The 27,210-nt window shown below is 34.7% G+C and overlaps 1 long non-coding RNA gene and 1 pseudogene across 1 annotated transcript in view; one reads left to right on the top strand and one right to left on the bottom strand.

The window, feature by feature from the left end:
* The window catches only part of LOC134807013 (uncharacterized), a 346,197-nt gene extending 331,008 nt beyond the window's left edge, over positions 1 to 15,189 (top strand). Inside the window, exon 5 of the long non-coding RNA XR_010156677.1 lies at positions 15,030 to 15,189. This is a non-coding gene — a long non-coding RNA (uncharacterized LOC134807013). The remainder of the gene's footprint in view (positions 1 to 15,029) is intronic.
* A 7,575-nt stretch (positions 15,190 to 22,764) lies between these two features.
* Positions 22,765 to 24,018, bottom strand: LOC471287 (keratin, type I cytoskeletal 18-like; annotated as a pseudogene).
* Positions 24,019 to 27,210: the final 3,192 nt, after the last annotated feature.

Raw genomic sequence — 27,210 nt, 5'->3', positions numbered from 1 at the left:
AGAAACAATGCTGTGTGAAATAACATTACAGTGGATAAGGCATTTTGTAAGTTCACAGATGGCAGTTTTGGCAGAAGCATTGCATTCAGGAAAGGCAAATCCATATCCAAAGCAAGTATCTATTCCAGTGAAGACAAAATGCTGCCTCTTCCATAATGGAAGCAGTCCATTATAATCAACCTGCCACTAGGTAGCTGGCTCATTATCCTGAGGAATGGTATCATATTAGGGGCTTTGTGTTTGTCTCTTCTGTTGGCAGATTGAGTCCTCAGCAGTGGCCATAATCAGGCAAACCTTAGTGAGTGGGAGTTCTTGTTGATCCCACACATAATCTCTGTCCATGCCACAATGGCCACTTTGTTCATATACTCATAGGCAGTGACAATGGTGGCTAGGGAAAAAGGCTGACTGGTGTTCAAGGAATGTGACATTCTATCTGCTTGATTGTTAAAATTCTCCACTGTTAAGGTCACCCACTGGTAAGCATTCATACGGGATGCAAATATCTTTACGTCTTTGGACAACTCACAGAAGTCTATTTACAAGAGGTTATCCACATACTTCCTGTAAAAAAAAAAATTGTGATTTTTTTTAGCTTTAAGATGGTGCTAAAGTGATATGCATTCAGCAGAAACTATATTTGAGTACTCATAAAGCCATTCTAGTTTTCACTTTCAATACAGTATTTAATACATTACATGACATATTCAACACCCTATTATAAAATAGGCTTTGTGTTAGATGATTGTCCTCAATTTTAGGCTAGTGTAATTGTTGTTGTTAAGGGATCAACAGGTTCATATGCCTGCTTGCAGTAACATCCCCAAACACCAAGACAGCAGGATTTGCAGCAGAGAAACAATTTAAGGATCCCAGGGCAGCTGAGTGAGGAGATGGGAGGAAACCTCAAGTGTATCTCCCTGGGGAATTCTGGGCTGGAGTTTTTAAAAGGATCATGGAGTTTGAGAGACTGGGAAATTGGGGTCATCGGTTGGAGTAAGGAGGATAAAATCATGAGAATGTGGAAACTGTATTCTTTGGTGAGTCAGCTCCTGTGGGGTCCTGAAGACCAGCTAGTATCAGAAGTCTTATTCCTGTCTTATTCCAGGAGTTTCAGCAGTATGCAAGACCTGACAGAATATCTTATATGGAAAACTTGATGTTTAACAATAGTCCAGTTGTTAATCTATAGAACAGTTAAGGAAAAATGATAATCTTGTGACAGGATCTATGTAATTCTGAGTTAAGAGGCAGCAAATAACTATGAGGAAGCTGATCAGAGAGCAAGCTGACCTAATGATTAATGCTGAATGTGCTGCAAGCTGGGTTTGTTTTTGTTTGTACTCCTCCCTTTTTCTCTGACTAATTTTATAAAGTTAATAGGGACAGTTTCATTCTGAAGATGTTTAAGGTAGGCTAGGCTTAGCATTGGTATTCAGTAGGTTGGGCATATTATATGCATTTTTGACATAATGATATTTTCAGCTTAAGATGGATTTATCAGGATGTAACCTATCGAGGAGCATCTGTATGATGTTTCGTGAGGTGGGGTTTATTGATGGTATTATTTTCTCCAGTTTCCCAACAATCCTGTTGTTTTTCATGTAGTTGAAAAATTTAATCCAATTTCTTATTTAATTTATTTATCTTGAGTGCTAAGTCTTAAGATTAATGGGTCTGCCTGAAAATAACATGGGCTCAACATTCATTGGTTAACTGAATCTGTCTCTGTAATGTAGCAGCAACCCTATCTCCCTATGATAATTATGGCTAAGTATTCCTAGAAACATAGTAACATTGTCTTTATCTGATGTTATATATAGTCTTTATAGAAGGATTATTTTGTCAACATATTGCAATGTGGTTCCTTTGCCCTATTTTGTTTTGAAAACAGTTTTTCACTCTTTGATAAAATGTGGCTTTGAGATAATTTTACAATTATTTTTTCTTGTAATTTGATTCTATGAAGATTCCCAATAGTAACTATTTACAATGATTTTAGTGGAATTATGTCAATTAGATCTTTGTCATATATGGTCTTGATTGCAGAACATTAATGCTTTGTGGGTATGTGACTAAAGATAATTTTTGCAACAATTCAATATAACAAAAATGCATGTAGAGTATAACAATTTCGTGTCACATAAAAATGCATGAAAATACTTCAGTTAGGCTGTTAGAATACATGGTCTTTTCTAATAATTTTTATAATGCATACTACTTGGATAGAATTTTAATTCCTAAAATTAGTTTTGTATAAACTTTTGTATTTTTTTACCTCTTTCATCTTTGTATTAGGTATCCATCTTCTTCAAGTTAAATTATCCTTATGAGTTTCACCATCCATGCATTTATTTTTGGAAACAAATAGAATTACGACTTGTTTCAAATCCTCCATAAATAAAGTCCTCACACATTCACATTTTATGCTATAGATTTGCTAATTGTGGGGTATTTTTTTTTAACATATACTTCGTTATCACTACTGTATGTTTGTTGAGTATTAACCAGTGGGGTTTGTGTGTGTATGTATGTGTGTGTGTATGTATGCATGCTTAACTGAGCTCTTGTCTGTAACTTTCCCAGGTAGGTGGCTACTATGTTTAGCCATATGTCCTTGTCTGTAGTCATATGTCCCCATCTGTATAAGCATTTCAGTACCTATTTAGCACTTGTAGAACAGAGAATTATATAAAACACAATGAAACATTTAGAATTTGAGATTATATATACAGTCTTATATTTATAATTTTAAGTTTCAATAAATATTTTGCTATTGTCATAGGTAAATATTTTTCTATCAATTTACCACTAAATATGTACTTGTTTTTATACTAATATGTAATGCTAGTGTGTGACTTACTTGATGAATGGAGAGAGGTTACTTCATCAAATTAAAATCTATAAAGTTTATGTTAGGTTCATTCTAGTTTTAATGTATTTACTTGGTAACACCTAGATGCCATAGTTAAAAATTGTGAGGTATTGTTTACTTTCGGGAGAAAAACAATAACATTTTTGTCTGATATGCATTTTAAAATTTCAGTGTCTACATATTTATCTATTCTTTTACAGTTAAATATTTCTGCTTGACTTCACACTGTTTTTTAGATGCTTCTTAATTCTGTGATATAGCATTGCAGATTAATGGTGGATCAATACCTAAGATATCATTGTATATTTTATTTCGTTGCACTTTCTTTTAGGTCTCTGATTAGAGTTTACTATTCCAATATGACACATAAGTTTATTAAATATTGTGCTGTGATTATGTTCAGATAGGATTGTTATTGTCACATTCAGTATATTCAACACGCAAACATGGCATGTTAATATTAAAATCTCAAGACTTATTTGAATTATTGTTTGTGACTTTTCCTTCTAGGTGGCTACTATATTTTGTTACATGTTTTTCTAAATATAACCACTTTGGTGCTTGTATTGTGGTTGTAGAACACATAATTATATAAAATACAGTGAAATATTTAGAGCTTGATTTATTTTCTTTAAATTCATTACTTAATTCTAAAATTATTTGTGATTGCTCACTATTGGTTTAACTTTTTAACAGGAATTGTTGTAAAACACCAAAGAAAACATGGCCTGAAATTTAAGAGTCGTGTCCTCCAATTGCAGTCTCTTTGACAGTTGTATTTATCAAGTGCAATCAGCAGTATTCTGGGATATGGTAATAATGAGGAGAGGCATTTTAATCATATAGTTATGTATATCCATATATGTATGCATGTATATATAAAATATGTATGTATACGTAAAATAATTATAGTTACACAGTTATGTATGGTAAGATAATAAACTACTTATATGGAATCAAAATAAAAAGCAATCCTCTATTTTTGTATTTGTCAAAATTTCTTATTAAATGAAACTTCTCATGTGACATCATTAAAATTTCTGACATTTATTACTTAAGTACTAAGGGACCTGGCACGGTGGCTCACACCTGTAATCCCAGCACTTTAGGAGGCCCAGGAGGGCGGATCACCTGAGGCCAGGAGTTCGAGACCAACCTGGCCAGCATGGTGAAACCCCATCTATACTAAAAATACAAAAATTAGCCTGGCATGGTGGCATATGGCTGTATTCCCAGCTACTTGGGAGGCTGAGGCAGGAAAATCGCTTGAACTCAGGAGGCGGAAGTTGCAGTGAGATGAGATGGCGCCTGGGAGACAAAGCAAGACTCAGTCTCAAGAAAAAAAAAAAAAAAAAAAAAAGAAGAAAAGAAACTACTAAAGTCTGTCTTGTAAAATTCTGGGGGTAAAACCCCACAACCTGTTTTTTTCCAGCCTTACATGTTTTTCTGAGAAACAATAAAGTTTGTGGACCATTGCTGTTAGATAGCTTCTTGAACCTTTATGATACATTGTTCTGATGTATCTCATACCCGTAATATTTGTTGCACAAAAAATTAAATATTCGTGTTAAACGTCAAAGGCTTCGAAGGAATGTCAGAATATAAAGCAAATCTTTCTTAAAAATTAAAATATAATTATGCTAACAAAATGGTTTCTCAGGGATGTTATCCTTGTCCATCATAGTTTGTGCCTCTCAAAAAACAGACTCAAAAAGAAATTTGTGTACAAGTGCCTTAATTACGAAATGTCCTGAGGAACACCACCTGAGGGAGGAAGGATTGGGTGAGGGAGAAATTTAACGCAGAGTGGTCATAATTGACTCAATTGACTCAGGTATTCCTACCAAAGCTGTAGAGATGGGATGGTGTTTCCAAAGGATTCTCAGTTAGCAGCAAGAGGCTTGGTCTTATTAATGCTCTCCATTTAATCAGCCATGGAATGACAGCTTTCTTCTGGGAGGAACAAAATATTGTTGGGGCAACAGGATTTAGTTATAATCTATGTAGTGTCTCCTACACTGGAGAAGCATCAGTCAAGAAGTTTAGGGATATAGTTAGGAGACCATAGTGTCTATGGCAAAGACCTAATTCCCTAAGTTCTTACAAGAAGATATGCTCTCTTTCTATATAAATCCTGTTTTCGTCTTTGTCTTTTTATGCCAAAATCAAGTTTCAAAATGAAATGATAAAGGAAAACATATTGAGAAGAGCTAATGGGGGACAAATTCAAACTTTTATAAAATAATTGGGATATTTATAATTTATAGTAGGTTCAGGTTAATTCCAATGATTGATATTCAAAAATGCTCATGGTTTTCAACAACAAATATGTAAAACAGGAGATGAAATAAAAACTATAAGTTAAAATCAAGACATATTTAAAAAAATATTTATAACAGGCTTATTGCCAGATCTCTATTAAAAAAAAAAAAGTGCATCTGATAGATAGCTCAGGTTGTAGAGCTGGACACCTGGATTAAAAAATAAATAAAATTAAAAATAAAAAGCATGATCAAGCTGTGAAGCAAATCTTTCTTAAAAATTATTTGTAAAATAAAAAAACCCTTACTTATCTAATCTTCTACCGGTTAGAAAGGCAGCATTAAGGCAGGGTGCTGTGATTCATTCTTAGCTACTTGGGAGGCTGCAGCGGATAATTGCTTGAGCCTGGGAGTTAGAGGCCAGACTTGGCAACATAGTCAGATTTCTGTTCCTAAAATATATAAATAAATGAAATTTAAAAGACAGGTAGCATTAAGTGACAAGTACAATTATATTTTGAGCCATAGATTGATTTGTTATTCTAGCATTTTGCTAATATCATCTCTAATTGCATCTGGCATCTCTACCAAAACTTTAACTTGTAATACTTTTCACTGATTTTTGATACGATAATGAATAATTGCTCATCTTGCACAATAATTTCAGGATATAGCACATCTGTATGTCAAAACAAAATGTTCCACAATAAAAATAAACGCAGTCACTTAGATCAGACACAGTATATATTAATTGTTTGAGCTATCACTGCTTGAATCAAATTAATTTGTGAGTTCTGTTTTGAGAAACTAGAACATCAATAAATCAGGCATTCCTAAGCAACATAGTATTTAGCCTTTATACCAGATATGGGGCATATCTTGTCTAATCTTGGTTCAAGTTGTGAGGATCACAAACCATATTTCCTTTCTGTGAATGTTACTATTATGTCAAGTAACAAGAGGGATGCCACAAAAATTCTCTAATGGCTTTATATACAGACAGCACCTGCACCTAAATAGTCCTTTTAGTCACATTTATTACGGTGCAGCTGAGATAGAAGTGCCATTTTCAAGAAGTCTCATCTACATAAATACTCTGAAATAGGTACAGTATCTGATAATGAGGTTAAGACCAGTTTTGTAAAAAATGGATTATAAAACTGATAAATATAAATGATTCCTAATATTCAACTGTAATCTGAGAAACATTCAATTATATTAATAATGTTCTTAGAAAAGAAATTGCTATTTAAATTTCTGTCTTTATTTCTTTTTCATAATTTTCTATTAGAATATAATTCGAAATTTATGGAAATTATAAGAAAAGTACAAGGAAGTCCCATATACACGTTAACGCAGATTAGCAATTGTTCACATTTTGCTTGCTCTCTATTTGCTTGCTCTCTCTCTCTTTATTCCTTCCTTCCTGTCCACAACACAAACATGTTTGTATGCATGCACATGTACATACACACACATATGCAAATTGACACACACTCAAACACAGATGGCTCTGGCTTTGTATAATTTTATTAAGAATGAATTTCAGTTACCTGGTTTTAGTTAAATTTCAGTCAACCAACAAAGCAGTTCAGATTTCAGTTGCTGTGGGATATTAACTTCGAGTAATTGCACAAGTATAAGCTTTGCTGCTAGCTCCTTAGTCCATACGTCACCTTGTAAATAACAGGAGCATATCATGATCAGTGACCAACTATATCACTTCTTTCAAAGTCTTTCACTGATTTTTTACAGTGTATCCATTATTCATTTCATGCACAGATACAAAAGTGTGTGGGGTTGTGTCAGTTTTTTGTTTCCCAGTGATAAAACCATGTGACATTTTATACAACTGAATTATTGAAAGAAGGAATGGACCAACAAATCTGGAAGTATAGCAAATAATGAAGAATGATAATGCTAGCATGAAACTCCAATTGAACAAAAATGAAGAAACAGAAGAAACAACAGATAACCATAGAAATTAGAAGAAATAGACGACCAAGATTCAAGATATGCAGCCACAGGAATTTAGTGAAGACGAATTTATCAACATAAATGAGACCAGTGGTTGTGACAGAAAGGGTGATGATGTCCCAGACTGACACTGGCAAAAAAAGTCACATTAAAAAAAAAAAACTCTTGGCCGGGCGTGGTGGCTTACGCAGGGAATCTCAGCACTTTGGGAGACCAAGGCAGGCGGATCACGAGGTCAGGAGTTCGAGACCAGCCTGGCCAACATGGTGAAACCCTGTCTCTACTAAAAATACAAAAATTAGCTGGGCATGGTGGTGGGCGCCTCTCATCCCAGCTACTCGGGAGGCTGAGGAAGGAGAATCGTTTGAACCTGGGAGGCAGAGGTTGCAGTGAGCCAAGATGGGGCCATCGCACTCCTACCTGGGCAACAGGGTGAGACTCTGTCTCAAAAAAAAAAAAAATCTCTCAAAGATGCTTCATGATATTGAAAATGCAAGGGATAATATGTTAGAAGTAAATTCAAATTTAGGAAGTAGAATAATAATTCACTAAGTTATAAAAATGGTGCTCACTTATATGTAAATTTCACATTGAGAAAAGATGAGCACTGTTCAAATTACTCCTGATAAGTTTTATACAAATGAATAAAATAAATTAATTGTATGTATTGCTAATATTTAAAATCATGGTGTGTAACATAAATATACATTTTACTACTTTTAATTTTTCTATACATTTATAAGTAAGAATAAGATAGTTTTGATATTTTATACACAAGAATAAATTAAATTAATTGTATGTATTGCTATAAATTATGGTGTATAACATAAATATGCATTTTACTGTTTTTAATTTTTCTATGCATTTATAAGTAAGAATAAGATAGTTTTTAATGTTCAATCAATAATGCTTAAAGATCCCAGAATATTAATTTTTCTTATTGAGATTTAAGATTGCTTTGTATGGTTTTAGTTTGCACTGTTATGTTTACAGTCTGGTACTAACATCCTAAGGGAAGATTGCCATTTGAGAATAAGTTAGAAACATCATCATTTGTCCCTAATTACTTGCATTTGTTATTAACCAAATAAGGACATTAATCCAAATGTTCAATGCATGAATCACAGTACAGTAAAAAACTCAGAAAACATATCACTGATACAATATTATTATCTAATCTGCAGTACATTTTAAATATAACTGTTTCAGAGTAAATTACAGAGCTATACTTTTTTTTTTCAGTCCAGGATCCAGCCTCAAATAATGCATTGCATTTGTGTATAGACAATTTCCTTTAATCTGGGACACTTTCTTGGCCTTTATCTTTTCTGAGCTAGGCAGTTATTTTATAAAATATTTCTCAACTTTGGTGTTTCTCATATTTCTTTATGCTTAAATTTAGGTTATACATGCTTTGGCAAACATAAAATTGGGTTTCTTAGTGCATCATTGAAAGAATGTGATTTTGTTTATCCTATTATAGATAATGCTAACATTAGTCATGTGATTAAAGTTGTATTCTCAATGTTTTCCCATTGTAGTAAAATTATTTGCCCCTTTATAATTGATAACTAATATCAAGGAATCTATTTTGAAACTATGAAAATATGCTTTCTCATCTCACCTTTCACCCACTGGTTTTTGCACTTACTGATTTTACAATTAGTATTCTACCTTAATAAAGGGTTTTGAGTATTTATTTTCTACAGATTGAACATCTCCTATCTGAAATGATTGATATCAGAAGTGTTTTGGATTTTATATTTTTTTTATTTTGGAATATTTGAATATATATATGTGTGTGTGTGTATATATATATATGTGTATATATATATATATATATATATGAGATATCTTTCTTGGGGACAGAACCCAAGTCTAAACAAAAAAGTTGTTTATGTTTTATATGCACTTTACATGCATAGCCTGAATGTAGCGTTTTACAATGTCTTAAATAATTTTGTGTATGAAACAAAGTTTAGATTGTGTTTGGACTGCGAGTGGTCCCATGTGGCTAAGTGTGGAATATTCCACTTGTGGCACCATGTCAGCATTCAAAAGCTTTGGATTTTGAAATGTTTTGGATTTCAGGTTTTTGGGATAAGGAAGCTCAACCTGCAGTGAAAAAGTTATTGCAGGCTCATTTTGAGCTTTCCTTGTCTTAGCCGTGAATTGGAGAAGTTATTTATGTTTTCTGATCATAAGTTTTTTATTAGTAAGTGCTTTACAAATATTCAGCATTTGTTTTGTCTACCATATTTATTTTCTTAGTAGTGGTTTTGATAAATTTTAACCAAAATAAGTTAATTTAAAAGAGTTAGACTGGGCACCATGGCTCATGCCTGTAATCCCAGCACTTTGGGAGGCCAAGGTGGGTGGATCACCTGAGGTCAGTAGCTGGAGACTAGCCTGGCCAACAGGCGAAACTCTGTCTCTACTAAAAATACAAAAATTAGCCATGTGTAGTCGTGCACGTCTGTAGTTGCAGCTACTTGGGAGGCTGAGGCAGGAGAATTGCTTGAACCCAGGAGGTGGAGGTTGCAGTGAGCAGAGATTAAGCCACTGCACTCCAGCTTGGGTGACAAGAGGGAGACCTTGTCTCAAAATAAATTTTTTAAAAAATTAATAGACTTTAATTTTTAGAGCAGTTTTTGGTTCAAAGCAAAATGGAGGAGAAATTAGTTTCCACATATCTCCTTTCCACCCACACACAAAGCCTCCCCTACCATCAATACCCACATCGTTGTGGTACATTTATTACATTTCACAAACCAACACTGACACCTCATTATCAACCAGTCTATAGTTTATTACATTAAGATTCATTCTTTTGTTATATATTCTAGGGGTTTTGACACATTTATAAGGACATGTATCAACCATTAGAATATCATACACAATTGGCCAGGCACAGTGGCTCATACTTGTAATCCCAGCACTTTCAGAGGCCAACGTGAGCAGATAGCTTGATCTCAGGAGTTTGAGACCAGCCTGGGTAACACGGTGAAACCGCTTCTTTACCAAAAATACAAAAATTAGCTAGGTATGGTGGTGCAAATCTGTGGTCCCACCTCCTTGGGAGGTTGAGGTGGGAGGATCGCCTGAGCCTGAGGGACAAATGTTGCAGTGAGCCGAGATCATGCCACTGCACTCCAGCCTGGGCAACAGAGTGAGACCTTGTTGCCAAAAAAAAGATAAATACATGAATAAAAAATAAAATTACACACAATAGTTTCACTGCTCTAAAAATTTTCTGTGTGCCACCTATTCAACTATACATCTCTCCCTCGGCCCCCAACTTTTATTGTCTCCATAGTTTTGCCTTTTCCAGAATGTCATATAGTGGAATCATGCAGTATGTAGTCAAATTGGTTCCTTTCACTTAACAATAGGCATTTAAGATCCCCCCATGTATTTTAGTGTTTCGATAGTTAATTTATTTACACTAAATAATATTTAATTGTATGAGTATAGCACAGTGTATTTATCCATTCACCTATTGAAGGACATCTTGATGCATTCCAAGTTTGGGCAATTATGAATAAACTCTCTGTAAGGCTAAATACAATCTTGTTCATAGGTAAATACCAAAGACCATGTTTGGTGGCCTGTGTGGTAAGAGTATGTTTAGTTTCATAAGAAATGGCCAAATTAGGCCAGGTGCAATAGCTCATGCCTGTAATCCCAGCACTTTGGGAGTCTGAGGTGGGCAGATCACAAGGTCAGGAGTTCGAGACCAGGCTGACGTCTCTACTAAAAATACAAAAATTAGCTGGGCATGGTGGTGCATGCCTGTAATCCCAGCTACTTTGGAGGCTGAGGCAGGAGAATCACTTGAACCCCAGAGGCGGAGGTTGCAGTGAGCCGAGATTGCACCCCTGAACTCCAGCCTGGGCGACAGAGCAAGACTCCATCTCAAAAAAAAAAAAAAGAAAAAGAAAAAAGAAAAAAAAATGGCCAAATTGTCTTACAAAGTGATTGCACCATTTTGCATTACCACCAACAATGAATGAGAGTCCATATAATGTCTTTATTTTCATGAGATGCAATTTATAATTTTGATGTTGTCGCTTTTTGGATTTAGATTCAGAAATTGTTGCCTACACGGAGGCATCGAATACATTTTCTGTATTCTTTCAGAAGCTGTAACATTTTAAATTCTAATTTTAAGTTTATAATACTTTTCTAATATGTGTGTGTGGTGTAAAAAGTTGGTCAGTTTTTTCCATATAGAAATCAAGTTGTTCCAGCAAAATTAAAAATTATTTGATTTGTCTATGGAATTACTTTGGCATCTTTGTCAAAATCAATTGCCCCTGTGTTTGCCGTTTTACTTCTGAAACTCTTCCACTAACAATTTTTAGTTATAATAAAAACATAGCACTCTCTTGACTATGTAGTTTTGCAGAATCTTGATGTAAAGTCAACTTTAGATCAACTTTAAATGCTTCAATTTAATTTTTCAAGCTTTTTTCAGCAGTTCCAGAACTTTTGCTTTTTAAATATAAATATAAGAAGATCATTACTTTCTATAAGAAAGATATTCTATGTTAAAAAGCAATTTTTATTTGGGAGACAATGAATAACTTAAATGCATTGAGGGTTCAATTCATACACATGTGATTATTCTCCATTTATTTAGGTCTTCATTATTTTCTCTCAGCAATGCTGCACAGTTTTAACAATCTTGGAAATATTTTGTGAAATGTACTCCTATTTATCTTATGCTTTCTGATACTATTATAAGATATTTTTTAACATCTTTGTTTAAATTGTTTAAAGCTTGCATAAAAAATGAAATACATTTTTTGTATTGACTTGACTTTTTACCTGGAACATTTCTAGATTCTCTAATTACTTTTTATATTCATCTTGTAGATTCTTTAGGATTTTCTATGTAAACAGTCATTTCATCTGTGAAAATAAAGTTTTACTGCTTCCCTTCTGATATAGATGCCTTTAATTTATTTTTCTTGCTTTAATGCAATGGATAATTTCTCTAGCGCATTGTTGAAAAAAATTCTAGGTGCCTATGTGACTGACTTCATCACTACGTTAGGGGAAATATTTAATATTTCAGGATAATACTGTAGGTTTTTAATAGATACACTTTATTGAATTGAAGACATTGATTTTCTTTCTAACTTGCTCAGGATATTCATCATGAATGGGTTTTAAATTATGACAAATTTATCTTTATTTATTGAGATAATTATATTATTTTTAAATTTTATTACTATAGTGAAATACTTTAAGAAATTTGTGCATGTTAACATAAATTAATGTTCCTGGGGAAAATAGCTTTTAGATGTAACATATTATCCTGTTTAAATATTACTGAATTTGATTCATTTATAATTTGTTAAGCATTTGTATTTATGAAAGCCATTGATCTATAAATAATTTACAATACTTTTATTCAGTGTTTGTTTCAAGTTAATGCTGATTTCATGGAAACAGTGTGTATGTGTTCCTTCCTTTCCTGGAGCAAAGTTCCCCCCTTTCCGTAGACTTTATTTATACATATGTATCTACTTAGTAACCCACCAGGAAAACTATTTGGATTTGTAGATCTTTGCAGAAATTTTACAAATAATAAATTTAGTTTTTTTTAAGCAAATGTAGGGTTTTGAAGTTTTCCGTTTTGAGAAATGCACATTAAAAATCACAGAAATATAATCTTACACAAATCAGAATGGCTTTTATTAAGAAGTCAAAAACCAACAGATGTTAGCTAGATATGGAGAAAAGAGAACACTTAGATATGATTGGTAGGAATGTAAATTAGTTCAAACCTTACTGAAAACCGAATGGAAAAATTTCAAAAAATTAAAAATAGAACTACCATTTGACCCACTAACCGCCTACTGGGAATCTACCCAGTGGAAAAGAAAGGATTATATAAACAAGACACCTCCACTTAGATGTTTATTGCAGCACTATTCACAATAGCAAAGTCATGGAACCAACCTAAGTTTTCACCAATGGTTTCTTGGGTAAATAAAATGTGGTATATATATACCATGGAATACTATGCAGCCACAGTGGAAAAAAAATCATGTTGTTAGTAGCAACATGAATGGAGCTGGAGGTTATTATCCTAGGTCAACTAACTCAGAAGCATATCAAATATACTTTTTCTCACTTATAAGTGAGAGCTAAACAGTGGATACACATGGACATAAAGATGCAGATAATAGACATTGGTAACTTTCCAAAATTACTATTGGATACAATATTTATATGTGGATGATGACTGGACAGGAAGCCCAATACCCACCATTACACAAGTAATATTCATGTAAATGTTTCCACGTGTACCCCCTGAATCTAAAATTTTAAAAAATAAAAAATTTTCTGCTTTATCTTAAATTTACATTTTTTAAGTTGTAAAATTTGTTTGTCATAGAGTGGTTCATACATTCCTGTTTGTCTCACATCTCCTTTCTTTGCCTTTCTCAAAGTTGTTAGAAGTTTTTCAGTATTATTGATCTTTTCAAGGTACTACCTTTTTTCCTTGCTAATTTTGTCTCATTTCTCTATTACCTACTTCACTGATTTGTGCTCAAGCTTTGTTATGACATTTTTGCTACTTAAGTAGATTCAAATTGTTCATCTATTTCTAGTTTTTTATTTACCTTCTGAATTATACATTCTTTCAAGATAATCTTAGATTCACATGAAATTTGAAAAAAAATGCAAAGAGATTCTGTATAATCTTTATCCAGTTTCCTCTAATTGAACATGCTGGACAATAATATAATACCACATCTAGAATATTGATATGATAAAGGTAAGATACAGAATAGATCTGTCATCACAAGGAACCGTATATTGCCCATTTTTAGCTACATTCAATTATCACTTCACTTTAGTACAAAATAACTAAAGTTATGATAGTGATAAGGTTAAGCAATTTTTATGTTTATGTTTTTGGATATTTGTAAATCCTTGATAATTTTATTTAAAGACTTTTCCATGTTTTCATTGGAAATTTTTGTCTTTTCATTACTGAGTTATAGGAGATCTTTTTATATGTTTTATGGATATTTTCTCCCAATCTGTGACATTTCTATTCATTTTCTTGATGACATTTCTATTCACTTTCTTGATGATATATCTGCTATTTTTGAATAGCAGATATTTTAAGTCAAGAAGTCAACTTTATCATATCTGTTTGGAAATTTATGTATATTGTTTTATTTTACTTATCTAAGAAAACTATAGAAAAAAATTTTTTTATTTAAGTCACAAGGTATTATTTCATGTTTTATTTTAAAGATACTCGGTTTTTGCTCACAAAATAATAAATATTTTGTAAACACATTATGAGTAAAAAAATGGACAAAAAGCATTCATACATTAAATGTGTAAGTGAATCAATAAACCATTAATTAGAAAATGTGCTCCAGACAGTATACTTACTTATAAACAACTTTTAGTTAAAAGTCAAATTAGAAATGCACTTTCTGGCAACAAAACCTTAAAAAACTGGCAATATTATTTTCAGTGAAAAGATAAATGTGAAGGAGTTAAGGTTAAAAAAAATAGTTTGTTTTTTAACCAATAATATCCCTCCCTAATTACAGCTTTTATCAAATTGTTGTAGATGCTACTTCTGGGACCCTTCTAAGTTATCAATAGAGAGTACAAAGTACTGCTATATTGAATTTATTTTATCTAAATACTATTTACAACCAATTTAAAGTGAAAAAACTAAGAAATTAGAATGTTTTCTTCAAATTTATTATCAACATACATTTCCATGTACTCCTGTAAGATATTGAAATAAAAGTTTATGCATGTTAGAAACAATGGAAGTCAAACCATTTATTTATGAATGAATGTTTTTTGTATAGGGCATGTATTTATAAATTACATAAACTAAGTAAACCATGACTTTTTATACCTAACAGGTTATTGCTGAGTTGTACACAATTGTTTCCAGAAATTTTTTTCGTTTCTGAGGATGTTGTAAGCCACAAGAAAAATTTGCCACACAAAATAGCTTTTCTCAAACATCTGCTGCCAAGAAACTTTGTTTGGAGCTTGTGATGATGGATGAATTTTTGACAGGTAATTGCAATTCAGATCAGATGCAGACAGATTTAGTACCTAAAAGATTCTAGTTTATTAAAATCACCATTGATTTATTTAGCATCCCTTCTTCCCTGCAAACTGTCTTGCATTTTAACACTTTGGGAATTAATAATTCATCTATGATACATATAATTTATACAGCGGTTTGAAATACGTTAGATATTTCTTGGTTCCTCTAAAAATCTTAAATAGGGAAGCATTTGCAAAATTAAGTAGTGCTCATGTATTATTACAAAAACAAAAAAATGGCTTTTTTTTTACAAGTGTGTTCATCAATGGTTTGTCATTAAACACTTCCAATTTTTATGCAATCTATTATCTAATAATTGATTAATTTTTTGTGAACTCACAGTTATTAGACCTCTTTTTCTTTTTTCTTTTTTTTAGATGGAGTCTCGCTTGTTGCCCAGGCTTGAGTGCAGTGGCACGATCTCAGCTCACTGCAACCTCTGCATCCCAGGTTCAAGCGATTATCCTATCTCAACTTCCCGAGTAGCTGGGACTACAGGCATGTGCCACAACGCCCAGCTAATTTTTGTATTTTTAGTAGAGACAGGGTTTCACCATGTTGGCCAGGATGGTCTTAATCTCTTGACCTCGTGATACGCCCACCTCAGCCTCCCAAAGTGCTGGGATTACAAGCGTGAGCTTCTGCACCTGGCCTAAGCCTCTTTTTCTTAGGTGGTTTTCTGGAAGATTGACTCTGAAATGGGTAATTGCATTTAGGAAAAATGTATTGGGGAGTGCCGTGAGGAATAATCTTTGGAGGAAGAGAAGGAAGTCAGATTGGGAGCGGGGAAGAGTTGAATTCAGTTACAACAAAAGTTTCAACAGAGCTTTAATGGCTTTAGGTGCAGGGGTTAGATCTTTATACCATTCTTCTTACCCCCACGTAGATGAGACATTAAACATGGCCTCTCTTCAGAGGGAGGAGGACATGACCTTGTGTGAAGCAACTGTACAGAGTGACACTCAACTGAGACAGTCAGATACATCCTTAGTCTGCCCATGAAGCTGATGAAAGTAGTCTCAGTCTTGAAGGAAAAGTTGGTAGCAGTACATAGTGTATGTGTATGTGTCTCTACAGCCAATCCTTGACTTACAATGGTTTGATTTACAATTTTTTGCTTTACCATGGTACCCACACAACCATTCTGTTTTTCCATTTACATTACAGTATTCAATACATTACATGAGATATTTAACACTTTATTATAAAAAAGGCTTTGTGTTAGGTAATTCTGCCCAACTGCAGACTAATGTAAATGTTCTGAACACATTAATGGTAGTCTATGTTAAGCTATGATGTTTGGTAGGTTCGGTGTACTAAATGCATTTTCAACTTTTTAATGGTTTATTATTATTATTATTATTGAGATAGGGGCGTCCTCACAATGTTGCCTAGGGTAGTCTCAAACTACTCAAACCCTAGGGCACAAGGGATGCTCTCTTCTCAGCCTGTCAAGCAACTGGGACTACAGGTGCATGCACCACTGTGCTAACCTTTTAAAATTGATTTATAAAAGTTAATATTATTTATATATGTCTCAAGTATAAAAATATATACCATTTGAAATGATAGTAAAATGGACAGATCTGCACCTATCATCACTGAGACATTTGATGCCATCTCTGTGGTACACTCCAAGCACCTGACCTTCATTTTTCTTCAGAGAAAATTTCCTGTATTTTACTTATTAGCCATCAAATTAGCTGGGCATGGTGGTGGGCACCTGTAGTCCCAGTTACTTGGGAGGCTGAGGCAGGAGAATGGCATGAACCCGGGAGGTGGAGCTTGCAGCGAGCGAAGCTTGTGCCACTAAACTCCAGCCTGAGTGACAGAGCAAGACTCCGACTCAAAAACAAAACAAAACAAAACAAAAAAAAACAGTTGCCTGTGATACCAAGATGTTTTTTTACAGACAGTAACAGACCTGGTCTTTGGTCATATGACTAAGTTATAATAAATGAGATGTCAGCAGAAATATTAGGTGATACTTTTAGATAGATTTCTTGAGCTTGCACAGCTGAAATGTAGACATGATGACTAGAGCTTCAGTCTCCTTGGACTATGAGTCAAGGTATCATGAATTCAGTGGAAAGCATATGCTACATTAAGTAAACCAGTTAGTAAAAAAAGCCCAAGGGCCTAACACTTCAGATTGCCAACCTTATACTATCTACATCTAACTACATTGAGACATTTTTTATGAGATATACAAATTTCTATCTAGTTTTCTCGTGTGTGTGTGTGTGTGTAAGGCTTACTTATGACAGATCCTCATTCTTATTACTAGTTTATATTGTTCAAGTCATTTCTATCCATAGTTGATTTTTATATTCTGATTATTCTCTATCCTACTGCAAGTTCATATTGTTAAAAATAAAGTATCATCTATGTTAGAAACTTAGAACTCTCTAATTCTATTATAAATTGGGCTATCTCTATTTAGTGTTTTTGTTCTCACAATTTTGTTTCAGGAAGTTCATGCAGTACAATTCGTTCCACTGCAATATCTTCTAGTGGAAAACCTTTGAGTTACTTTTTATGCATGCACATTTAAATGCTGTTGTATCACATCAATAACTACTTCCTCTTAAGGAGAGCTATTAAGAGAATAGCTTTCACTTAATTTTAATACTGGTGGCTCATTATCACATCGTGGTGGCCTTTTATTTGATCCTTTTCTCACTTTATTGCTTTATGATATTTTCCATGAATGTCTCACTTGTAATACATCTTTACATGTGACAGTTTTCTCAAATTTTATTCTACCTGCTGATGGAAGTTTATTAAAGAAGTATGCTGATTTTCTGAGCTCTAAGAATTGTGCATTATTTTTTTCTTATATCATAAGCCTTACATCTTTTTCCTTATTCATCTTCTAATGTTGTTGATCTATATAGACTGTTTTAATTGAAATTGTTTGAAGAATGTTCTTGGCTTTAAGTTTCTGTGGAAACATGTGAGAGCATCTCATTCTCAGAAGAGCTCAGCTGTGAGAGGACAGGTTGATGTCCAGTGCTCCCAATCTAAACACAACACCTGGAAGCCTTTCAACTTTCCTTTAATGAGTTGAAAATGTTTCCTCTCACTTTTTCGCATTACGGCATTCTGAGTCAGTGAATTATCAAAAATTCCCAATATGCACATAAATGACAAATATGCTTTCTCTTCTACAGTGCTTCTTTCTTTTTTACAGCCATTTTTAATGCATGAGACAGTGCTTCTTTCTTTATCTAAAAAGTAATAATTTTATTAAACTCCTTATGTACCTCTTCCTAATTGTATTCTCTAGTCCCAATACCACTTCAGAATCACAACCACCCTCAATGTATTGCTTATCACCTGCATGTCATTTTCTTTTAAAAATATGTACATATTTACAGATTACATGGTTTTGTTTTTGCATATTTTTAACTTGTGTACATACATGTTTTATATTCTATAGCTGACTTTCTACCACATTTTTTTTTGCCTCACATAAACCTTTTGAGGTTAATCAAGGTTAATACATGTAATATAATTTTAATTATTTCAAATACTATATATACAGTGTGCTCTTGCATAAATATATCACTGTTTAATTCTCATACTCACAATGAATTTTTATCATCATGGTTAAAATGATGGGTTCTACAGCCATGGTGACTGGGTTTATGGTTCAACTCTATTTTCATTTGATGAACAGCTTTTGGCAGTATTCTGAGTGACTTTGTGCCTTAGTTCCCTTTTGGTAAATGTGGGACACTGTCTAAAACTACCACAAAGTGTTTTTGTGAAGACTTATTAACACACGCAATGCCCTGAGAAGAGCACTAAGAAATATATAAGTTGGACTATTTTTACTTTTGTTGACTGTGCCTCTGAGGTCCTATCTAAAAAAAATCATTATGCAGTCCAATTTGATGAAGCATTTCCTTTTTGTTTTCTTCTAGTAATTTCATAGTTGTGAGTCTTACATTTAAGTCTTACATGTAAGTTGTGAGTCTTACATTTAAGTCTTTAATACATTGGAGTTTATTTTTGTATACAATGAATGATAGGAGTCTAGTCTTATTGCTCTACACATGGATATCCAGTTTCCCCGACACCACTTATTGAAAAGACTGTCCTTTCCCCAGAGTATGTTCTTGGTGTGTTTATCGAAAATTGGGGGGCTGTAAATGCATAGATTTATTTCTGTATTTCCTACTTGGTTCCTTTGATGTATATGCCTGTTTTGCTTTTTATTTCACCAGGACCATGCTATTTTAGTTACTATACCCAGTTTTATGCTATTTTGGTTACTATATTTTGGAGTCAGGGAGTGTCATGATACCTCCAGCTTTGTTATTTTTGCTCAGGATTCGTTTGTTTATCTAGGGTCTTTTGCCTTTCCACATACGTTTAAAGATGTTTTTTCTTTGTGGGAATAATGTCATTGGTATTTTGATAGGGATTACATTGAATCTGTAGATTGCTTTGAGTAGTATGGACATTTTAACAATATTAACAAATTAATTCTTCCAATCCTTGAACACAAGATGTCTTTTCATTTATTTGTGCTCTCTTCAATTTCTTTTGTCAATGCTTTACAGTCTTCATTGCATAGGTCTTTTCATCTCCTTAGTGAAATCTACTTCTAGGTCTTTTTTTTTTTCATAGCTATTGTGAATAAAATTGCTTTCTTGACTGATTTTACAGACAGTTTGCTATCAACATATAGAAATGCTATTGATTTTTGTATCTTGATTTTGTATCCTGAAACTTTACTAAGTTTATTAATTACTTCTACCAAATTTCTGGTGGAGTCTTTAATGTTTTCCTATGTATAATCATGTCATTGGCAAACAAGAACAATTCAATTCCCTCTTTTCCAATTTGGGTGTCCTTTTTTTTTTTTCCTCACCTATTATTGCTCTGGCTAGAACTTCCAGTACTATGTTGAATACAAGTTGGCATTCTTGTCTTCTTTCAGATCTCAGAAGATAAGATTTCAACTTTTACCTGTTTGGTATGATGTTAGTTGTAGGTTTGTCATATATGGCCTTTATTGTGTGAAAGTATGTTTCTTTTAGATTCAGTTTGTTTAAGGTTTTTACCATGAAGGGATTTAAAATTGTATTGAATGTTTTTTCAGCATCTACTGAAATGATCATATAATTTTTTGTGAGTAATTTTGTTAATATATCACATTTATTGATTTGCATATGGTGAACAATTCTTGCATCTGTGGAATAAATCTCATGTGATCATGGTGTATAATCTTTTTAATGTGTTGTTGAATTTTGTTTGCTAGTGTTTTGTTAAGGATTTGTTCATCAGGAATATTGTCCTGAATGTTTCTTTTTTTTCTGTACAGCAAAGAAAATAATAAAAAAGTGAAGAGAAAACCTATAAAATGAGAGAAAGTATATGCGAATTACGCATCTGAAAAAGTGTTAATATTTATACTACATAAGAAACTCAAACAAATCGATATAAAAAACATAAATAATTCAAATTAAAAATGACTAAAAGACCTAAGTAGACATTTCTCAAAAGGAGACATACAAATGGCCAGCAGAAATGTTCAACATTTGAAACACATGTTCAACATATGAAAAAATGTTCAACACCCCTAATCATTATAGAAATGCAAATTAAAACCACAATGAGGCATTACCCGCTCCAGGTTAGAAGGGATATTGTCAAAAATTAAAAAATAATAAATGCTGTCAAGGATGCAGAGAAAAGGAAACTCTTACATACTGCTGGTGGGAATAAAAATTAGTACAGCCACTATGGAAAATAATATGGAGGTTCCTCAAAAAATTAAAAATAGAATTCCCATATTATTCAGCAATTTCGTTACTGGGTATACATCCAAAGCAAAGCAAATTGCAATTTCAAAGAGATGTCTGAATACTCATGTTTATTGCAGTGCTATTTACAATAGCCAACATACAGTGTCAACCTAAATGCCCATCTAACAATGAATAGATCAAAAAGTGTGACATATGTTTATGTGTGTATGTGTATTTGTTATATATGTATATGTATATATATGTGTATATATGTGTATATATATGTGTGTATACATGTGTGTGTGTGTATGTATACACATAATGGAATACACACATATATAATGGAATACTATTCAATCATAAGACAGAATAAAATCCTGTCATTTGCAGCAACATGGATGAACCTAGAGGACGTTATGCTAAGTGGGATAAGCCAAGCACAGAAAGACAAATACAGCATGATCTGACTCATATGTGGAACCTCAGAAAGTCAATTTCATAGAAGTAGTGAAATTGGAGTGGTTACCAGAAGCTGGGGAGTGTAGTGGGGATAGGGGGATTGGAAGAGGTTGGTCATTGGCTACAAAGCTACTGTTTGACAGGAAAAATAACTTTTTTTGTTCTATTATAAAGTAGGGTGACTATAGCAAATAATGGTTTATTATCGTATATTTCAAGAAGATGGCTAGAAAAGAATTTGAATGTTGTCACAACAAGAAAATGTTAAATGTTTAAAATAGATGTTGCAATTACCCTGATTTGATTTTTATACTATGCATACATGCATTAAAACATCACATTGTACCCCACAAATATGGATAATTTTTATGCATCAATTATAAATTTAAAACATTCTATTAAAAACATATATATAGGGCCTAAATTTTTGCTATTATAAAATAATACTATGTATATTCTTATATATGTATCTTTGTGAAATTTCCTAGGGACTGACTATACATGTTATTTCTTAATGTAGACGTAGACACTAATCATTTATCTCTTCTCCTGGCAATGAATATGATTCTTTTGCAGGTCGTAACTGTTATAAACAATGGGTAAAGAAAATATGCACAGGTCTTTTTCTCTTGTACATATGTGATAAGGTTGGTACAACTTATAGATTTGTTAATAGTGCACAGTTGTTGTCTACAGTGGGTATATGAGAATTCTCATTTCTGCATATCACTATCAAAGTGTAATTTGCTCACACTTTAACTTTTGCCAATCTAATGGTTATAATGATATGTTGAGTACATTTGCATATTTGTTCACATAATTCCTAGGAAGAAAAACTTCTTTTATATATATGTATACATATATATATGTATATAGATATAGATATATAGCCCTCTCTTTTTCTCTTCTGCTAAGTGTCTCAGCATATTAGGCACATTTTTGTTTTTTTTGTTTTTTGTGGTTTTTTTTTTTTTTTTTTGAGACAGAGTCTTGCTCTTTCGCTCAGGCCAGACTGCAGTGTCGCTATCTCGGCTCACTGCAACTTCCGCCTCCCGGGTTCATGCCATTCTCCTGCCTCAGCCTCCCGAGTGGCTGGGACTACAGGCGCCCGCCACCGCTTTTAACCTTTTATTGGTCTAATGAGTTTCTTTGTGTTATTTGCACAGGCTTTGGAAATATAATCAGCCCTCTCTGTCAGTGATAGTTATCTTCTACATTCATCTCCTACATTCCCAGATTCAACCGACAGCAGACAGAAATTTTTTTTCCTCTGAACTTTTCACTGGCATCTTGCTCCACAAAGGGTACCCTGCTCCTGCTGGCTTAATGTCTCAGAACTTTGATGTCGTTGGTCTCAGACACCACTTTACCATTCACTATCTGGCAGGTGGTGGTCTTTTGGATTGTTTGCATGGAGTTGCTGCTGTGCAGGGCATCACCAAGATTGAAGTCCTCGCCATCTTCCAGTGGGCAGCGGTAGCTGGTGATCTCAGCCTCCAGCTTGAGCTTGATGTTCAGCAGGGCCTCTTACTCCTGGGCCTGGCGCAGTCTCTCTGCCTGGGTCTGTGCCAGCTCTGACTCCAGGTGCAGCAGGATCCCGTTGAGCTGCTCCATCTGCAGGGTGTAGCGGGCCTCCAGCTCCCTCAGGCTGTTCTCCAAGCTGGCCTTCAGATTTCTCATGGAGTCCAGGTCAGTCTCCAAGGACTGGACCGTACCTCTCAGCTCCATGAGCATCATCTCAGCAGCTCCAACCTCGACAGACTGCGTGGTGACCACTGTGGTGCTCTCCTCAATCTACTGAGACCAGTACTTGTCCAGCTCCTCTCGGCTCTTCCGAGCCAGCTCATCATATTGGTCCCGATGTCGTGAGATTTGGGGGCATCTACCTCCATGGTCAACCCAGAGCTGGCAATCTGGGCTTGTAGACCTTTTACTTCCTCTTCGTGCTTCTTCTTCATGAAGAGCAGCTCCTCCTTGAGAGGCTCGATCTCTGTCTCCAGCTGCAGCTGAGTGACATTTGTGTCATCAGTGACCTTGCGGAGCCCATGTATGTTGCTCTCTACAGACTGGTGCATGGCCAGCTCTGTCTCATACTTGACTCTAAAGTCATCACCAGCAAGATGGGCATTGTCAATCTGCAAAACGATGCGGGGATTGTCCACGGTATTTGCGAAGATCTGAGCCCTCAGGTCTTCGATGGTCTTGAGGTAATGGCTCCAGTCTCTGACCTGCGGTCCCTTGTTCTCCAGGTGCTCCTGGATTTTGCTCTCCAGCTTCCAGTTCACGGTCTCCAGGCTCCTTGCTCTGTCCAGGTAGGAGGCCAGGCAATCGTTCAGGCTTTGCATGGTCTCCTTCTCGTTCTGGACGCCTCCCACTCCTGCCAGACCCCCGGCCATCCCCGCCGTCAGGACCGCCGCCCTGGAAGCTGGTGGAGCGGGACACGGAGATCTGGGAACCAGAGCCCCTAGGGCCTGCATAGATGCTGGCCGCTCTGCTGACCGGCGCCTAGCTGGGTGCCTGGACAGAGCCCAGGGACCAGTAGTTGGTGGAGAAGGTGGAGCGAGTGGTGAAGCTCATGCTGTTCCGGGAGGAGAGCGAGAGGACAGGACTCAGGCTTTCCCAACGACCAGAAAATATTTTTTTAATGGATGGTTGTGTCTGTACAGAACATGCACAGACTTCTTTTTTCTCATTATTATTCTCCAAAAGATACAACTATTTTCATAACATCTACATTGTATTAAGTATCATAAGTGATCTAGAGTTGATTTAAAATATACGGGAGAATGTGTGTAGGTTTCATGCAAATACGATGCCATTTTATATCACGGACTTGAACATCCATGAATTTTGGTATCTATGGGAGTCCTACAACCAATCCCTCATGGATACCCAGGGTCAGCAAATCCCTTATAGCTCCCCATCTGTAACTACATTTTCATCTGTTCTATTTGTTTATGATGTACAGATCATTATGTGTAATTTTAAATAATATTAAACTTAAATGTATTGTCTATGTAGGTTTGCTGTTTGTGTGTTGCTTAAAAATTTATTTGATATCCTCAAATTAAGAATATAGTGTTTAAATATTTTTATTCAAATAATTTCAAGTTTCGTTTTCACATTTTGTAATGAAATAATTAGATTTGTGTGTGTCTGCGTGTATTTGTGTGTGTATGTGTGTGTGTTGTAAAATATAGTTTGTTTTATTTTCTTTTTTGGGTAAGAAATTATACCATGATTAACTATATAGTTATCTTTCCACTTTATACATTTTGTGACTATGTTTTTTCAGACTTACAAGTTTATTCATATAATATCTTCTTGATTGCTTGCTTAATCATTCTTGTGGCACTACACAGTAATTCTTCTATTGGTTCTAATAAAATGGTATAAGTACTTTATATTGATATAGCTATGTTTTCTTTTCCAAATTGTTTTTTTCCTGCTGTATGTTTTCCCACCCTGTTAGGGTATTTTGTTGTAATGGAGTTTCCTTGGTCTTTTCATTTCGTCATGTTGATAAGCAATGTCACTTTTCTGTCATTGTCTACAGTTTTTTACTAGATTGGCGATTACTTGTTGTCGTATCAAATTTATGTTAATTTGATATAAGTTAATTTGATATGTTATATTCCTTGTATGTGGATATAATTTCTAAATTATAAGAGTCTGCCTCCAGTGGTCTTAGGTGAGAGACCGTGAAGTGTTTCTGGGTAGGGCGTAACTATAATTTATCTTCAGAGAATTAGTACGTGCATTCCACTAAGAATGAAAGAATAGTTATTTAAAAGGGACTCTACACGTCTTGGTGCTCCAAGTTCACACTCACTGCTTTGTGCTAGAAGTGAATACAGCAACAGTCTGCACCTTGGTGGCAGAGGAACAGACAGAGATGAGACTGTCAGATTTTGATCATTTGATCTAAAAATGCCCCAGTAATTAGTCACTGCAGTTGGCTGTTTCTGACCTACATTAAAATTACTAAAATCCATAATTAACTGTTAAGACCTATTATGAAATGAGCTCTAGTAGGAGAAGGATCACGTTTGTCTTGTTCGAAATTGTATCTCCATAATTGTGCACGTTGTAAGAAGTAATCTTAGGGTGCAGTTGCTGGAAACACATCTTGAGAAGAATTTATGTGCAAGTAGGAAACTAGTAAGGTAGTGAAGAAAGCAGGATAGGCAAGGGGACAAAGCCCAGCATGGGGGTGATTTTAATCAAAGTTCCATGGAGTGTAGCTTCAGCCTGACTTTGCAGGGGAAGTCTGGAAGGTAAATTAAGACCCATATGTGTGTGGTTTTTTTTTTTCATACTCAAGCTAAGGAAATAAGCTTTTATACTGCTACAGTAGTCAGTCATCTATTGAAGACCACACCTGGAAGATGTAAATTCCTAGGAAGCTGCAACAGTTTATGCATGAGGGAAAAGCAGCTTGAAGACAGGCCCCAGGAGAGTCACAGGTGCTCACAATTAGAAGCAGAGCAACAGTAGAGCAGAGATGAAGTGACCTGGGTTGAGAATTTCATATATCTTCTTCAGGAATCCCTTGCACTGGTGACGTCCCATTATGTTTTACATTAAGTGTATTCCAACCAAACTCTGTTTTTTTTCCGAGGTGGTGATTCATCATAATTCAGTGGAAAAATATAAAAGCAGAGGTTAATGAGATACACAAAAGCCCTGCTGTTATGGTTGGTGCCAAGGCTATATTTATTTTTTCCTCCCTCTTTCACCCATTTTAGATTTCCCTTGCCTCAACCAGCACTTCTTGTCTAAGTGGCTTACTTTGTTGCATAATATACTGGTTTTCATAATTTTATTTAGGCCATGGTTGTTGTAATTTCCTATTTAGAGCTGAAATGGGCCACGGCATACTATGATTGGCCCTAATGCACAAACCAGTTGCCCCCATTCATCTTCATGATGAACAAGGTTAATTACCCTATGAGCAAGATAGTTCCTCTTTCCCTACTGCCTTCCTGACATGAGAAAAACAAAATAACCTAGCAGCAGAGGAGCTTAAGTTTAGTGAAATGCCTACTATAACTTGAGTGGAAACTTCCCTCACTGGAATGAAGATCTCTGGACTGATAGAACTTTGAGTTTCAAAAGCAGAAAGCACAAACATTGGGAGTGATGGTGAGTGGCCCACTGCAGTGTTCACTCACCAATAATTTCTGGATACATGCGTTTTTCCCTTTGACCACAAAATATCATTCGTCTATAATACACACTGCATCCTAATGGACAGTACACCAACTTCACAGGATTTCTCACCAAATTGACACTTTATATGAAGTATTACGGGGCTAGTTTCCTGGACTGCAAGATTAGCAAATTGTGGATAGTTCAGTAAGTGGTATAACCAGTACTTCCCATTGTCACGTACCAATTTTCACATCTTTTTGGCCACACAGTGAATCACTTGGTCAGAGACAATGTCATGTGCAATTTTATGTCAGTAAATCAGAGACTGTGGGCATTTAGATATCAGTGCTAGTAAAGACACTGTGAATCAGAAAACAAATCTACATTGCAAATATGCTTGAGTCCCAGTAAAGACTATTTACAATATGTTTTAGGGGGATGGTGTTTGACATAATCCAATTGTCACATATGTCCCAGTTGATTATTTTGAGGGATAGTATTATAGCATGGCTCTATACTATCTCTACTCCTGATACATCTAACACTCAGGAACAGCAGTCACTTAATACTCTCTCATAGATCCATGTTCATGCCTCTTCTTATCCTCCATATCTG

The sequence above is a fragment of the Pan troglodytes genome, chromosome 3 (genome assembly GCF_028858775.2).
Source record: "Pan troglodytes isolate AG18354 chromosome 3, NHGRI_mPanTro3-v2.0_pri, whole genome shotgun sequence".
NCBI lineage: Eukaryota > Metazoa > Chordata > Mammalia > Primates > Hominidae > Pan > Pan troglodytes.
The sequence above is the reverse complement of the archived record's forward strand: the minus strand, read 5'-3'. Positions and strand labels throughout refer to the sequence as shown.